The sequence below is a fragment of the Tamandua tetradactyla genome, chromosome 3 (assembly GCF_023851605.1).
Source record: "Tamandua tetradactyla isolate mTamTet1 chromosome 3, mTamTet1.pri, whole genome shotgun sequence".
Classification (NCBI taxonomy): domain Eukaryota; kingdom Metazoa; phylum Chordata; class Mammalia; order Pilosa; family Myrmecophagidae; genus Tamandua; species Tamandua tetradactyla.
Window position 1 is genome coordinate 108,535,199 of NC_135329.1, and position 14,062 is coordinate 108,549,260.

At 46.3% G+C, this 14,062-nt stretch overlaps 1 protein-coding gene across 9 annotated transcripts in view; it reads left to right on the forward strand.

Annotated features, from left to right (window-relative positions):
• Positions 1–1,508: 1,508 nt before the first annotated feature.
• Positions 1,509–14,062, forward strand: part of LOC143677591 (uncharacterized) — a 309,085-nt gene continuing 296,531 nt past the window's right edge. For 7 of the 9 annotated variants that reach the window (XR_013172701.1, XR_013172699.1, XR_013172702.1 and 4 more), the window contains exons 1-3: positions 1,509–1,629; positions 2,629–2,691; positions 5,538–5,638. The gene's annotated coding sequence lies outside the window, so the exon portion shown is untranslated. Of the gene's footprint in view, positions 1,630–2,628; positions 2,692–5,537; positions 5,639–10,063; positions 10,177–14,062 lie in introns of those variants that run through there. The other 2 variants (XM_077153688.1, XM_077153689.1) reach the window with 2 other exon arrangements.

The following is a 14,062-nucleotide window of genomic DNA, read 5'->3' on the forward strand; positions in this document are numbered from 1 at the left end:
TACCAGGAGACAGTGATATCCCTGGGCCTGTGGCAGCTCTGTTAAGTCTACCTGTAGGTCTTCAAATGGACTTAGACCTGCTGACTGGTTATTTAGTCTTCCCATCCTGGCACTGGGTTGTTTGGCATTGTTTCTTTGGCAGATAACACATCTTTTACATGCCAGCTTTACCCAGGAAGGGTGTTTGGGTATGTAGAAATGAGTGTTTAGGACTGGCAGTGAGGACTTTCACTCCAAAGTGAGTTTGGTGGTGGACACTTTTCACTAGGAGCCAACCCAGGTTCTTAGGGACAATGACGTGTCCATTGTATCAGACCCACCATCCATCATGGCATTTTTTCCTTTCCCTCGCTAGCTAGTCACCCTCTGACTTGGAACAGCTCGGCTTTTCTCTCCATCACTGTAATGTGTGGGGGATGAGGGGAGCAAAGAGCAGTTTGTGCTCTGGAGGGAACACCAGCTGCCCCAGTACCGCTTGTTTGGCAGCAAGTCCACCTTGCAGTTGCCTTTTGCAGTTAAGGAGTTTCCCTTCTCGTGGCCATGGCAATGGATGACAGCCATGGCAGAGGGGGCCCAGATTGCCTCGAGCAAGGCCAGGATTTCTGGCCCATGCTTGATGTGCTTTCTCTATGCTGTTATTAACCCTTGCTCTTTATATAATGCCTCATGCACACATAGGGTTGTAAACGCATACTTTGAGTCAGTGTAGATATTGACCTCTTGTCCTGCCGCCAACTGTACACCCTGGGTAAGCACTATGAGCTCGACCTCTTAGGCAGATGTTCCTGAGGGTAGGGTCTCCGCCTATAGTATGTCTACTAGAGTGACAACTGCATACCCAGCATAATGTATCCCATCTTTTACCATGCTGTTTCCATCAGTGAACAGTTCAATGCCAGGACATTTTAATGGTTGGTCTTACAGGTCTGGGCAACTGGAGTAGACTTTGTCCACAGTCTCTATGCAGTTGTGTTTTAGGGACTCTGACCCGACAGGCAGCAAGGTGGTGGGCTTCAGCGTTTGGCAGACACCGAGATGCAAGTTTAGGGTTTCACACAAGGTGGCTTGGTACTTGGTGAGTCTTGCATTTGACAACCAGAGGTGTCCCTTTTGCTCTATAAGACTGGTGACTGAATGGGGAACCAGCACAGTCAGTTCCTGCCCAAATGTGAGCTTTCCGGCCTCATGGACTAGGATGGCAGTGGCGGGGACAGTTCTTAGACAGGAAGGCCATCCTAGTGCTACACTGTCCAATTGCCTGGAGAGGTAGGCTCCAGGCCTTTTCCATGATCCAAGGGTCTGGGTTAAGACCCCACTGGCTGTCCCATCCTGTTCATGGCCAAACAGGTGAAGGGTTTCTCTAGTCCTGGAGGCCTAGACTTGGGGTCTGTGTGAATGCTGCCTTTAGACACTGGAAAGCGTGCTCTTCAGTCCCCTGCTGGAATGGGTCATTGTTGCCCCCCTTTATGACTTTGTAGTGGGGTCTCACTAGGAGAGCATAGTTCGGGTTCCAGACTCTGCAGAACCCAGTTGTCCCTAGAAACTCCCTGACCTGTTTTCTGGAAGTTGGTGTGGGGATGGCACAAACTACTTATTTGTGCTCTGGTTCCAGGATTCCGGTCCTTTGCTGTAGGTGAAACCCAGATATTTGACTTGCTGCTGGCATATTGGGGCCTTTTTGGGACATGCGGTAGCCTGCCTGGTGCAGGTGATGGAGAAGGTGCTCTGACCCTCACTCATAGTCACTGAGGGATTCAGCTGCAAGCACGAGGTCATCTACATATTGTAGGACAGTGCAATTGTAATCTTTGGCTAAGGACAATTGCAGGTCCTTCCCTAGTGCTTGCCCAAAAATAGTGGGGGAGTTTTTGAGCCCCTGAGGCAACCGAGTCCAGGTGTACTATCTGCTGGTTCCCACAGAGGGCCTGTCCCATTCAAAGGAAAATATTTCCTGGCTGACTGGGGCTACCTGGATGCAGAAGAAAGTGTCCTTCAAGTCCAAGCATGAGAACCATTTGGCTTTCCCTGGGACCAGGCTGAGGAGGGTATATGGGTTAGGAACCATGGGATGTATGGCTTCTGTGGCTGCGCTGATGGCTCGCAGGTCTTGAACCGGGCAAAATTCCCCCATTTGAGCTTTCTTCATGGGTAGTAGTGGGGTGTTCCATGGGGAGTTGCAGGGCTGGATAATCTGGTGGAATTCCAGCCATGCCAAATGGCCTTGGATTCCCTTGAGAGCCTTCTGAGGGATTGGGTACTGTCGCACTGCCACAGGGCGTGCCATGGGCTTCAGGGCAATCAACAATGGGGGACAGAGTTTGGCTAGGCCTGGCAGGTTGTGCTCAGCCCAGACACTTGGAATTTCTGGAAATGGCAGGCTACAGCAGACCTCCCCTCCTGCTTTAGACTCCTCATGCAGCCACCACTCTTTGCCTGCTGGTATGGTTAGAAGTAAGATTGTTTGTGGGCCATCAATTTTTAAAGAGGCTTCTCCCTCAGGGCCAAAAGTAATTTGGGCATGCAGTTTCCCGAGGAAGTCCTGTCCCAGTAGTGGCAGAGGCACTCGGGCAAGTACAGGAACTGATGTGACACAGAGTGGCCCCCAATGCTGCACTTTCTGGCTTTCAGGAATGGCTTCTTCTGCACTGTACTGCTGGCACCCACTATGTCTGTTGTCCAGCTGGAAAATGGGTGAGTATCCCCCAGAGGCCGGGTTACCACTGAGTGTTTGGCACCAATATCCATCATGAAGTCCATTGTTCAGCCCTCCAATTCTACTTTGACCATGGTTTCCTGTGGGCCCAAAAATATGGAACCCGGTCTGTCCTAGTCACAGAGCTCATCGACAGCCAAGGTGATGGTGTCAGGATCCAGATGAGGCCTGGGATTGGTGTCCCATCTTCCCCTGTCTGTGGACAGGATGGCCTTATTGGGATACTCATTCTTCCAATGCCCCTTCTCTATGCAGAAGGTACACTGGTTTCACCCCAAGGATTCTTGGACCCTCTGGGTTGCCTTTGGCTGGGGCCCTTGGTCCCACTTCTCAAAGGTTGCAGCAATTATCTGAACCTTTCCCTTGAGTTCTCATTTCTTTTCCTTGGCCTCCACTTGGTCCTGATTGACAACCACCCTTGTGGCCACTTCTATGAGCTGGCTCGTGTTCATGCCTGCAAATCCATCTAGTTTTTGGAACTTATGCCAAATGTTGGGGGCAGCTTGCCCCACGAAGGGAGCATTTACCAACATCTGGCTCTCTGGGGCCTCAGGATGAAATGGTGTACATTGGCAGAAGGTTTCCATCAATCACTCAGGGAACTCACTCAGGGGCTCATCTGATTTCTGCAAGACCTGTCTGACCTTGGTCATGTGGGTGGCTTTTCGACTGCTTTTTCTGAGGCCTTGGAGCAGGGCCTCATGGAACTGCTGGAGGCTCTGCAACCTGACGTCTGTGCTCGGTTCCCACTTTGGATCATCAGCTGGAAAACTGCGGATGGCACATTGGGCTGGGTCTAAGGTGCCATCAGGGACGCTCTCCTCCAGGAGCTTCGGTGCCTCCACCACCATATGCTGGTAATCTTCAGTGTTGAGGAGAGTAACAAGCAGCTGGTTGCTGTCAGGCCAGGTGGGCTAGTGAGTCTGGACAATGGACTGAACAGGTCAGTCATCGCCTGAGGTATCTCAGTGCAGGATGGAGTATGACTCTTTCAGTTCAGCAGGTCAGCAAAAGTGAATGGTATATACATGAAGATTCTTCTCCCTTCATGGAAGTCTCCCTGGACATTAACATAAGGTGACCCTTGGGTTTCCCTCAAGGGCATTACAGGTATGACTGCGGGTGGAGTGGTTGTACTAAGCCAGGGCCACAGTTGTTGTGGCTCGGGGAGCTCAGGGATGGCTGGACTCAGCAGGACTGGCTCAGGGAGTTCAGGGATGGCTGGGCTCAGCAGGACCTCAGGCAATGTCTCTGGACTTGCTTTGGAGGAGCTTGGTAGGGATGCAGGTGTTGGTGGCATGAAATAAGGTGGGGGTTCTTTTTCTCCTGGTGCACTGGGCAGAACTGGGACTTTGGCTTGTCTTTTGGTCTCTTGTGGGACTCGACTATCACTTGGGCAAGAAGCACCTGGAACTGTTCATTTAAACAAGTCTTTATCCACTTGGGCTTCTTCTTTGCAACTTCCAGCCAGGTGGCAATGTAGGGAAACTGATCTGGGTGTCCAGGCCTCCCTGACACTATGCTATAAACTGCCTTCACCTTTTCTAACCCAAAAGTTCCTTCAGATGGTCTGTCTACCCCAAAGGTGGTCATTCTAGTTCACACAGCTTCCTAAATTGCCCAGGGGTCAGCTTGATTCCCAAATCATCAGTAAAAGCCTTCTTAAAGTTGGACATCATGCACCGTAATGACTGACTTCCCCTCCCATATCAGCAGCACCAATGATTGGGGAGAGGACTTACAGACAAACAGCAAAGGGTTTTGAGCAAACTGTTGCTTCATTTGATCTGGCTTGGCCCTTAGCAGGGTCACAGGAACTGCAAGGTCTGAATCCAATCAGCCTGGTACATGGCTCCTATAGCCCAGGACTTCCTTCCACTCACACAGTCACACACACTCAACCAACACCACTCTTCCCAGAACCAGAGCTGAAGACTTCTGTTCCACTTGGTTGTCCGAGTGGAGACCAATGGTACTCAGGTAGCCTTGGGAGGTGATTAGGCTCCCCTTCCACTCAGGCTTCCCTAGACTTTTACGAGTGGGCTGATACCGAACGTACCAGGGTACTTACCAATCAGATGGGCAGTGCTCCCAGGAATCTGGTTCCAGAAACTGTCCCAGATCCAATGCCTCTCCGGCGGTGATGGGTGCCCCACCCACGGAGGTCAAGAGTCCAAAAGACAGGGAAAACCCCAGTGCCGGCAATGGATTCCATCGGATCTCCAGTCTGGGCAATACTGTCACCATGGGCAAGAGAGGTGAGGATATCACCCGCCTCTGGATCCCAGAAAAGCCCCCTGAAATGTAGCGTGAAACTAGGAGTGAGGCTGCAAACCTCTAGGAATGTTACACTGTAGCAAGCAAGCTCCTGGCAGCAAGCAGGTCCCTCCCCACCTGCAACCCCTCATCTGCCTCTGTAAACTCAGCTTTCCCAACCCTTCCTGGTTCTGGCCACCAGCAAGCAGCCAATCACCTCCCTCAAGTGTAGCCAGTTGCTATATTAGGAAGACAAATACCTTGTATCAGCCCCTGATCAGGGCTCAGACTTTCAGAGGCTGCTCAGCTGAGCCTTATGGCCATAGACGAATAAAACCTACTTCCTAAAACTTTGGAGCCTCGATCCTGGTTCATTCTGTTTCTGCATAACATTCTTGGAGGCTCTTGCAGAGCCTCATTCCTGGTTTCATGCTATATTTCTGGGGTCTCGTCTGGGATCGAGAGGCTTGTGATATTCTTACCTCCCTCATCCATGGTAGTGATGCTGCCCGGACTGGAGACTCGACAGAATCCAGTGCCAGCAATGGGGCTTTTTGCTGTCTTTCAGATTCCTGACTTCCCCAGCCGGGGCACTTGTCACCACCACAGGGGTGACAGATTTGGGACAGTTTCTGGAACAGATACCAGGGAGCACTGCACATCTGACTGGTAAGCACCTGGGTGTGTTCGGTATCAGCCCACTCGTAAAAGTCTAGGGGAGCCTCAGTGGAAGGGGAGCCTGAGCACCTCCCAAGAATATCTGAGTACTGGTCTCTATCCCGATGACCAGGGGGACTGGAAAGCTTCAGGTCCAGTCCTGGGAAGGGCAGTGTGTCAGACTGAATGTGTGTGACTGTGTGAGTGACAGGAAGTCCTGGGCCACAGGAGTCGTGTTCCAGGCCATGATTGATTTGGACCCTGTGATTCTTGCATCCCCATTGGGGGCCAGACTGAATGAAGCGACTGTTTGTCTGAAACCCTCTGTTGTACGATTAGTAACCCCCTCCCTATCTGTTGGTGCTGGTGATATGGGAGGGGAGGTCAGCAAGACACCGTTTTGGTGCATGATGCCCAACTTTAAGAAAGCTTTTTACTAATGACTTGGGAGTCAAGCTGACCCCAGCCAACTTGTGTGAATTAGAGTGGACCACCTTTGGGGTGGATTGGCCATCCGAGGGAACTTTTGAGTTAAAAATGGTGAAGGCAGTTTATATTGCGGTGGTAGGGGCACCTGGACACCCAGTTTCCCTACATCACACGTGGCTGGAAGTTGCAAAGAAGAAGCCAGGGTGGATAAAGGGTTCCTCGCCCAAGTGGCAGACGAGCCATGCAAGAAACCAGGGGGCAAGCCCGACGAGCCCAAGCACCCCTGGGACAGAACCAGTGTGCCTGCTGCAAGGGGAAAGGGTATTGGAAGAGGTGCACCAACAAATCTGCCCTTCCGGCACACAGGAGGAGGCAGGGCACCAGCTCCAGGCCTCACCCTGATCCTGCCACTATTGCTGTGGCTGGTGACCAGCTTTTCACCCAGGACAGACCAGGTTCCATTTCTCTAGTCCCCAGGAACCCATGGTCAAGGTAAAATTGGGAGGCCAAGCACTGGACTTTATGGTAGATACTGGTGCCAAATACTCGGTAGTCACCCAGCCCCTGGGGAGCTCAGCTGTATTTAGGCTGAACAGTAGACGTAGTCAGTGCTGCTGGCATGGTACAGAGAAAACATTCCTGAAGACCAGAGAATGCAGTATTGGGGGCCGTGCAGTGTCACACCAGTTCCTGTATGTGCTGGAACACCTGGTGCCACTACTACGGAGAGCTCTCCTCAGGACGCTGCATGCTCAGATTACTTTGAGGCCTGGAGGAAAAGCCTCCCTAAGGATTAATGGCCCCAGAAGATCTTGCTTCTAACCACACCAGCAGGCAAAGAATGGCAGCTGCATGAGGAGCCCAAGGCAGGAGCAGAGGTCTGCCCTAGCCTGCCATTTCTGCACATACCAAATGTCTGGGCTGAGCACAACCTGCCCAGCCCAGCCAAACACTGCCCCTAGTGGTGATCACCCTGAAGCGCACGGCACATCCTATGGCAGTGCAAAAGTACCTGATCCTGCAGAAGGCTCTCGAGGGAACCCAAGGCCATTTGGCGCAGCTGGAATCCCATCAGATTATCCAGCCCTGCAGCTCCTGTGGAACACCCCACTACTACCCATGAAGAAAGCCCAAACAGCAGAATTCTGCCTAGTGCAGAACTTGTGAGTAGTCAATGCAGCTGCAGAAACCATTCACCTAGAGGTTCCTAACCGTACACTCTCCTTAGTCTGGTCCTAGGGAAGGCTGAGTGATTCTCATGCTTGGACTTGAAGGATGCCTTCTTCTCCATCTGGGTAGCCCCAGTCAGCCAAGAAATATTCACCTTTGAATGAGAAAGGCCCTCTGTGGGAACCAGAAGACAGTATACTTGGACTCGGTTGCCTCAGGAGTTCAAAAACTCCCCCACTATTTTTGGGCAAGTACTAGGGAAGGACCTGCAATTATTCCCAGCCAAACAATGCAGCTGCACCGTCCTACAGTATGTAAATGACCTCCTGCTTGCCATGGAATCCCTTGGTGACTGCGAGCGAGGAATGGAGTGCCTTCTCCACCACTTGAACCAGGCAGGCTACCGCATGTCTCAGAAAAAGGCCCAAATCTGCCAGCAGCACGTCAAATATTTGGGCATCTACAGCAAGGGCCATGAAGCCTAGGGCCGGAGTGTAAGCAGGCAGTCTGTGCCATCTCCATACTAACTTCCAGAAAACAAGTCAGAGAGTTTTTAGGGGCAGCTGCGTTCTGCAAAATCTGGATCCTGGACTATGAGTTTTTAGCAAGACCCCTCTACGAAGTCACAAAGTGGGGTGACAGAGACCCATTCCAGTGGGGAACTGAGCAAGAGCATGCTTTCCAGTGTCCAAAGACGGCACTCACACAGGCCCCAAATCTAGGCCTCCCAGACTTGGAGAGGTCTGCAGCACTCCATAGAGGCTCTGGTAGAAAAGAAAACATCAGCCCAGGTCCTGGCGGTGTGGAAATACCAGTACCTATCACAACAGGAAGATGAGCTAGAAGTGATGCAATTGCTCACTAGCGTAAACAAGCATCAAAGGAGTGAATGTAGGAAGCAAGCTCCTGGCAGCAAGCAGGCCCCTCCCCACCTGCAACTGCTCATTTACTTCTGTAAACTCAGCTTTCTTAACCCTTCCTGGTTCTGGCCACCAGCGAGTGGCCAATCACCTCCCTCAACTGTAGCCAGTTACCATATTAGGAAAATGCTACCAGCAGCCAATCACCTCCCTCAAGTGTAACCAATTGCCATATTAGGAAGATGCTACCAGCCATTCTGTCTATAATACCTTATATCAGCCCTTTCAGAGGCTGCTCAGCTGAGCCCTATGGCCATAGACTAATAAAATCTACTTCCAGAAACTTCGGAGCATTGATCCCAGTTCATTTTGTTTCTATGTAGCGTTCCTGGAGGCGTGCAGCCTCGGTCCTGGTTATGCGCTCCAGTCCTGTTTCTGCTCAGTGTTCCTGAAGTTTCTCGCAGAGCCTTGTTCCTGGTTTTGGGCTACAACACAAATCAGCAGAAGAAACAGGATTGAGACTCTGGTGTTTCAGGAAGCAAACTTTATTAGTCTACACACACAGCTCAGCCGAGTCAACCATGAAAGTCTGGGCCCAGATTTTATAGACAGAATGGTTCATTTGGGATAGGGTTTTCCTAATATGGTAACTAGCAGTGCTCCAGGGAGATGATTGGCTGCATGTCAATGGCCAGACCAGGAAGGATTGCAAAACTGAGATTATAGAATCAGATGAGTGGTTACAGGGAAGGGGTCTTAAAGGAACTTCTCTTATCCTGCCTAGGTGAAGTTTCAACTGTCCTCAGGGTCTGGGACACCTTTCAAAAAGGAAACGGCCTGAGTAAACAGGGGCCTGCCTGTGGCAACAGGAAGGGGCTTGGACAAACGGGCTGCCTGCTAGACAATCAGGGGCTGCCTGCTACAATAATAGGTCCTCGGTAGTGAACAACCCAGCATGTTATTAAGGGCTACTGACATTTCACCTTAATGATTTAAAACTTGCATTGCTAGTGTTTACTAAGGCCTGGAATTCTGCTGAAAAGACTGCAAAACCTATGGGCACAGACGTGCAGAAAGCACGATGGTCTCTTAGATGTTAGTGACGCAGCATCAGTGTTTTCTATCTGCAGTGATGATTTTCAGCAGCTAATTTCGCTTTGCATTTATAAATCAGCATTATATCATAACAGTTTAGCTTCTGTGTAGTTAATCCTTCAGTGTATAGTGTACATATACTTTTCTAATAACTAAGGGTCAAAGTGTATTTGTATGTCTGTTCACCCAGATCCACATTTCTAAAGCAGACAAGCTCACAGTTCTCCTTTAGCTTGCTTCTACTATGGCAGCTCTTTGGCAAAGGGCTGGCTGTGAATTAATTTGCAATGTACTATTCAGTTAGTTTTTTAAGTGTCTAGCACATTGTTATTCCTATTAGATTAGTGTATCCTCTGCTACTCTTTTAAAGCAGGAACAGGTGAATTTTTGTCTGTAGTAGACTAGATAGTAAATATTTTAGGCTTTGCAAGCTCGGTCACAGCTACTCAACTACTCAGCTTTGCTATTGTCATGCAAAAGCAGCCACAGAAAAATACATGAAGGAATGGACATGGCTGTGTTCAAATAAAACTTTTGTTTACAAAAAACGGTTGGCCAGCCAGATTTGGCCTGGGGCTCTGTAGTCTGCTGATCCTTGTTTCAAAAAGTAAAGGGTACATTATTTCTAAATAGTCCCCTCCAATTCTTTCTCATGATGTTCTCTTGCCACTCTTTCTGAGAATTAGTTTGGTATCAGACCAGTTGGTTTTTGCTCCATTTAACTCAGCCAGATCAACATATTCGAGAACCACTAGTATACAAAAGTCAGCTCAAGCTATTGAGTATTCTGCAAATAGGCAATTTCTTCATCCTGAATGGGATGTGTAAAACCAACAAGAGCATTTCTTTATGTACTTTTCTAGATCAGACCCCCCAAATCTGGGTTCATCACTGGGCGTGGTTAATGTGAAACACACCATACCTAGGCTGAGGAAAGAAAAAAGTTTTATTTACAAAGAAGGGAGGACAGGGGAAACTTCCCAAATCTGCCTCCAGGTAGGATTTTGCAATTTGCTTTTATATATGTTAGAGACAAAGAAAGATAATCATCTTGGGTAACAGGTAACAGGGATCTGGGAACTTCATTAGTTCTTTATCTGTTATTTACTACTTCCTTTTAGGATTTACATCCTCTTTGATACCTGGGCATGGTGCCTCAAGTCTGGGGCAATAGATTCAGATCTGGGTGCAAGCTTTCCATGTACAGATTGCTCCTCTGTGAGGTCAAGAGCTCAACTTCACAGTTTGCTTACTGTTTTAGGGTTAAATTTCAAGGGCTACTACCGCACCTTTGTGCGGGAGCCACAAATGGAGAGAATGGAAAGGCAGCAAGCTAGGTTAAATAATAGTCATAAGCTTAAATATCTGTTTACCAGAATAGAGTAGAACACTAACAAAAGTGATAGACTTTCTTGAAGAAACTGCTTATTAAATAAAAATGAAACTACATCGATTCTGTAGGCAGGAGATTGGATTAAAAGCTAATGTGCATCTTTAAACTAAGAATGAAACAGAAATATTTTATTAATACAATATGATTTCAGTGGAGAGCACTTGCAGTTTGCAACCTATACTTAAATTCTAAGTATATAAAATTGTAGGTTTTCCACTATACACATGAAAATATAAATCATATGATATTCCTAGTCACTTTGTGTTGCTTTAAATAGAAATAAATGCTAGCTGTTATACAGTGTAATATTAGGTTCTATATTAAGCAAAGCACAGTATCTGATTTCTGTCAGCATAAAATTGTTTTAACCTTGAGCAACATTTATTATAATCGATATAATAAATTATAAAATGACTTTTTAAAAGTTCCAACAAAAAGTTAAAATGAAATAGTGGCAAGAGTCAAATTTGTGGTTAAAATCTATAAGAGAAAATTTGAATAAATGCATTTGGAAATTGTTTCATAAAAAACATTCTTTTTAGAGAATAAATTTATTAAAACAATCTATTTTTAAACACCTTCCCAGGGTCCTTATCAGCTTTGGCAGTCAGGTAATTTGCAAAACCAGGAACAAGGCTGCAAGCCTCCAGGAATTTTGCTTGGAAACAGAAAAAACTGGGGTCGAGGCTCTGAAGTTTCAGGAAGTAGGTTTTATTCATCTATGGCCGTAGGGCTCAGCTAAGTCACTTCTGAAAGTCTGAGCCCCCAATGGGGGTTGTCACAGGGTTTTAAGGGAAGTGCTTGGCTATGTCTGATGTACAGAAGAGGAGGTTCTCTACAGGAATTTTTCTTATCCTTCCTATGTGTAGTTTCAACCATTTCTGGGGCAAGGGAGACTTCTTAAAGGGGAAATGGCATGAGTAAACAGGGGCCTGCCTGATGTGAGAGGAAATGGCTTGGGCAAACAGGGGCTGCCTACTACAGTAAAAATCTAGTTAATGATAAAAATATAGCCTTTACGATTTTTCACAATTGCTCTCTTTAAAGCAAAATTAGTTTTTTAAGAAATATTTTTATTACTAAAACAAAATCAGCATGAACATTCTTAACATACAAACATTTCATACATGGTGTACAGTCAATGGCTCACAATATCATCATGTAGTTGTGTATTCATCACCATGGTCATTTTTTAACATTTGCATCACTCCAGAAAAAGAAATAAAAAAGAAAAAAACTCATACATACCATACCCTTCACCTCTCCCTCTCACTAGTATTTCCATTTATCTAATTTATTTTAACCTCTTATTCCCCCTATTATTTATTTTTTATCCATATTATTTACTCATCTGTCCATACCCAAGTTAAAAGGAGCATCAGACACAAGGTTTTCACAATCACACAGTATCAGTGTAAAAAAAAAAAGCAAAATTAGTTTTGCTAGGCTAGCAAATTACCTTTATAAGCCTTGCAGATTGTTTATATTACACTGGGATTTGCAGACTACCCATCACTAGAGAGCATACAGGCATAGAATATGCATAGGTGATAGTTTGGGTCCTCTGTTGTGGGTGAAGACTGAGTTCCGCAGCTTCAGACACCAGAGGGAAGTGACTACACCTAGGGGACAGCAATGACCAACTTGTACTTGAGCCCCTGACTGAGATGACATATGAAAAATGCCCACCACATTTTAACCAGTGTAATGAATTGTTGCCCAAAAGCCTTGCTTTATTTTCCAGTGCAACAAATATATACCAATTGCCCAACCTTTGCTTATGCCGAATAGTATAGATGATTTTTTAAAAGAATAATAAGTGATTACTTCACTGTGAAATTAAAAACATAGTTGATGTTGACATAATCATTACATTCTGCTCGAGGTTTTTTCATCTTTGCTTGTTTCTTTAAAGATTCCTTTATCTGGCATTAAGAAATGCTTTGAAGATTTTGTGTTCAGTAGAAAAGTCTAAAATCAAAGAGAATATATAAAAGGCATTTATTTAGTTCTCATCAACAATTATGTGGTTATGTTGTATGTGCGTGTGTGTGCATGTGTATAATCTCTCTCTTTTTCTCACTGTATAACAGTGACTGAAAAGAACTTTGGTCCGTGATAGCTTTGATATATCATAAGCAATTTGGGTTGGAAGAACGAAAGGCATTCTTTTTCACTGTAGTTTATCATTTTCTTATTTCCCTATTATAGTGCACATTTAATAGTTTGGCATATCTAGTAACCCTTACTCTGCTAACAGAGACCCCTTTTACATTTGGGGAAATATCCCTTCTACTTTCTCTAGATTAATTTTTCCTGCCTCTTAGTCTAGAGATGAACTCATGTCCGGCCAACCAGAATCCTAGTTATTGGTTCGGGCAAGGACATGAGCCCTTTGCCCTGTAAGCATGACCTGTCTCCTTGAACTGTTAAAAACCAGGTGAATCTTTTCCGACAGGATTGCTGTAATGGTGGCTTATATTGTAGCAGGCAGCCCTATTTGCCCAGGTCATTTCCTCTCACAGCAGGCAGGTGGCTGTTTACTCAGGCCATTTCCCTTTTGAGAAGTCTCTCAGGCCCTGAAGATGGTTGAAACTGCATGTAGACAGAATACTTGCCCTGGGATCGGTTGAAACTGCACATAGGCAGGATGAGAAAAATCCTGTAGAGACCCCTCTCCTGCTGTACATTGGCAAGTAGCCAAGCGCTTCCCTTAAAACCTTGTGACGCCACTGTTGGGGAGCTCAGACTTTCAGAGGTGACTTGGCTGAGCCCTGTGTGCACAGACTAATAAAACTTGCTTCCTGAAATTCTGGAGCCTCGATCCTGGTTCTTCGGGTGTTTCACATAATGTTCCTGGAGGCTTGCAGCCTTGTCCCTGGTTTTGTGCGACATCTCGCATCTGTTGGCTTATCCCCATCTTTGCCAACACACCAAAAGAGGTTTTTTGAAAACCAGGCCAATTCCAAGGAAAGAAGAACTGAGATAGCAAGAAACAGAAATTATATGACTCAGTTTGAACACCTTTTTGGTATAAGTAATAAATTCCCTTTTTTTTAGCTGAATTTTATTTGAGTTGGATTCCTGTTATTTGCCACTGAAAGAGTTCTGCCTAATTCAACTGTATCAAGAGAAAAGCTTGCAATGCTCATATAAAAAAAAAACCTATTGTGTGTTCTTTTTTCCCCCTATTATGTTAGAATTAGCAGATTTATCCTGTCTACACTACAGCAGTTCAAGATTTCAACACTCAATAATACTGAAGAGGCAGGCCTTGTGCTTGGAAGTTCAAGTTTCATCATATGCATATTTTTACAAAGACAGGGTATTAGGCTTAATATTTCTAGCATTACGATATATGCCTCACCAATTTTAATAGTTGCTTGATGTTCAGGTTTGTTTGTTTTTCATAACACCATGAATAAATTTCTAAACACTAGAAAAGAGTGTGAAATCAATAGGTTGTTTTCTTACCACAGGAGAAGGCAT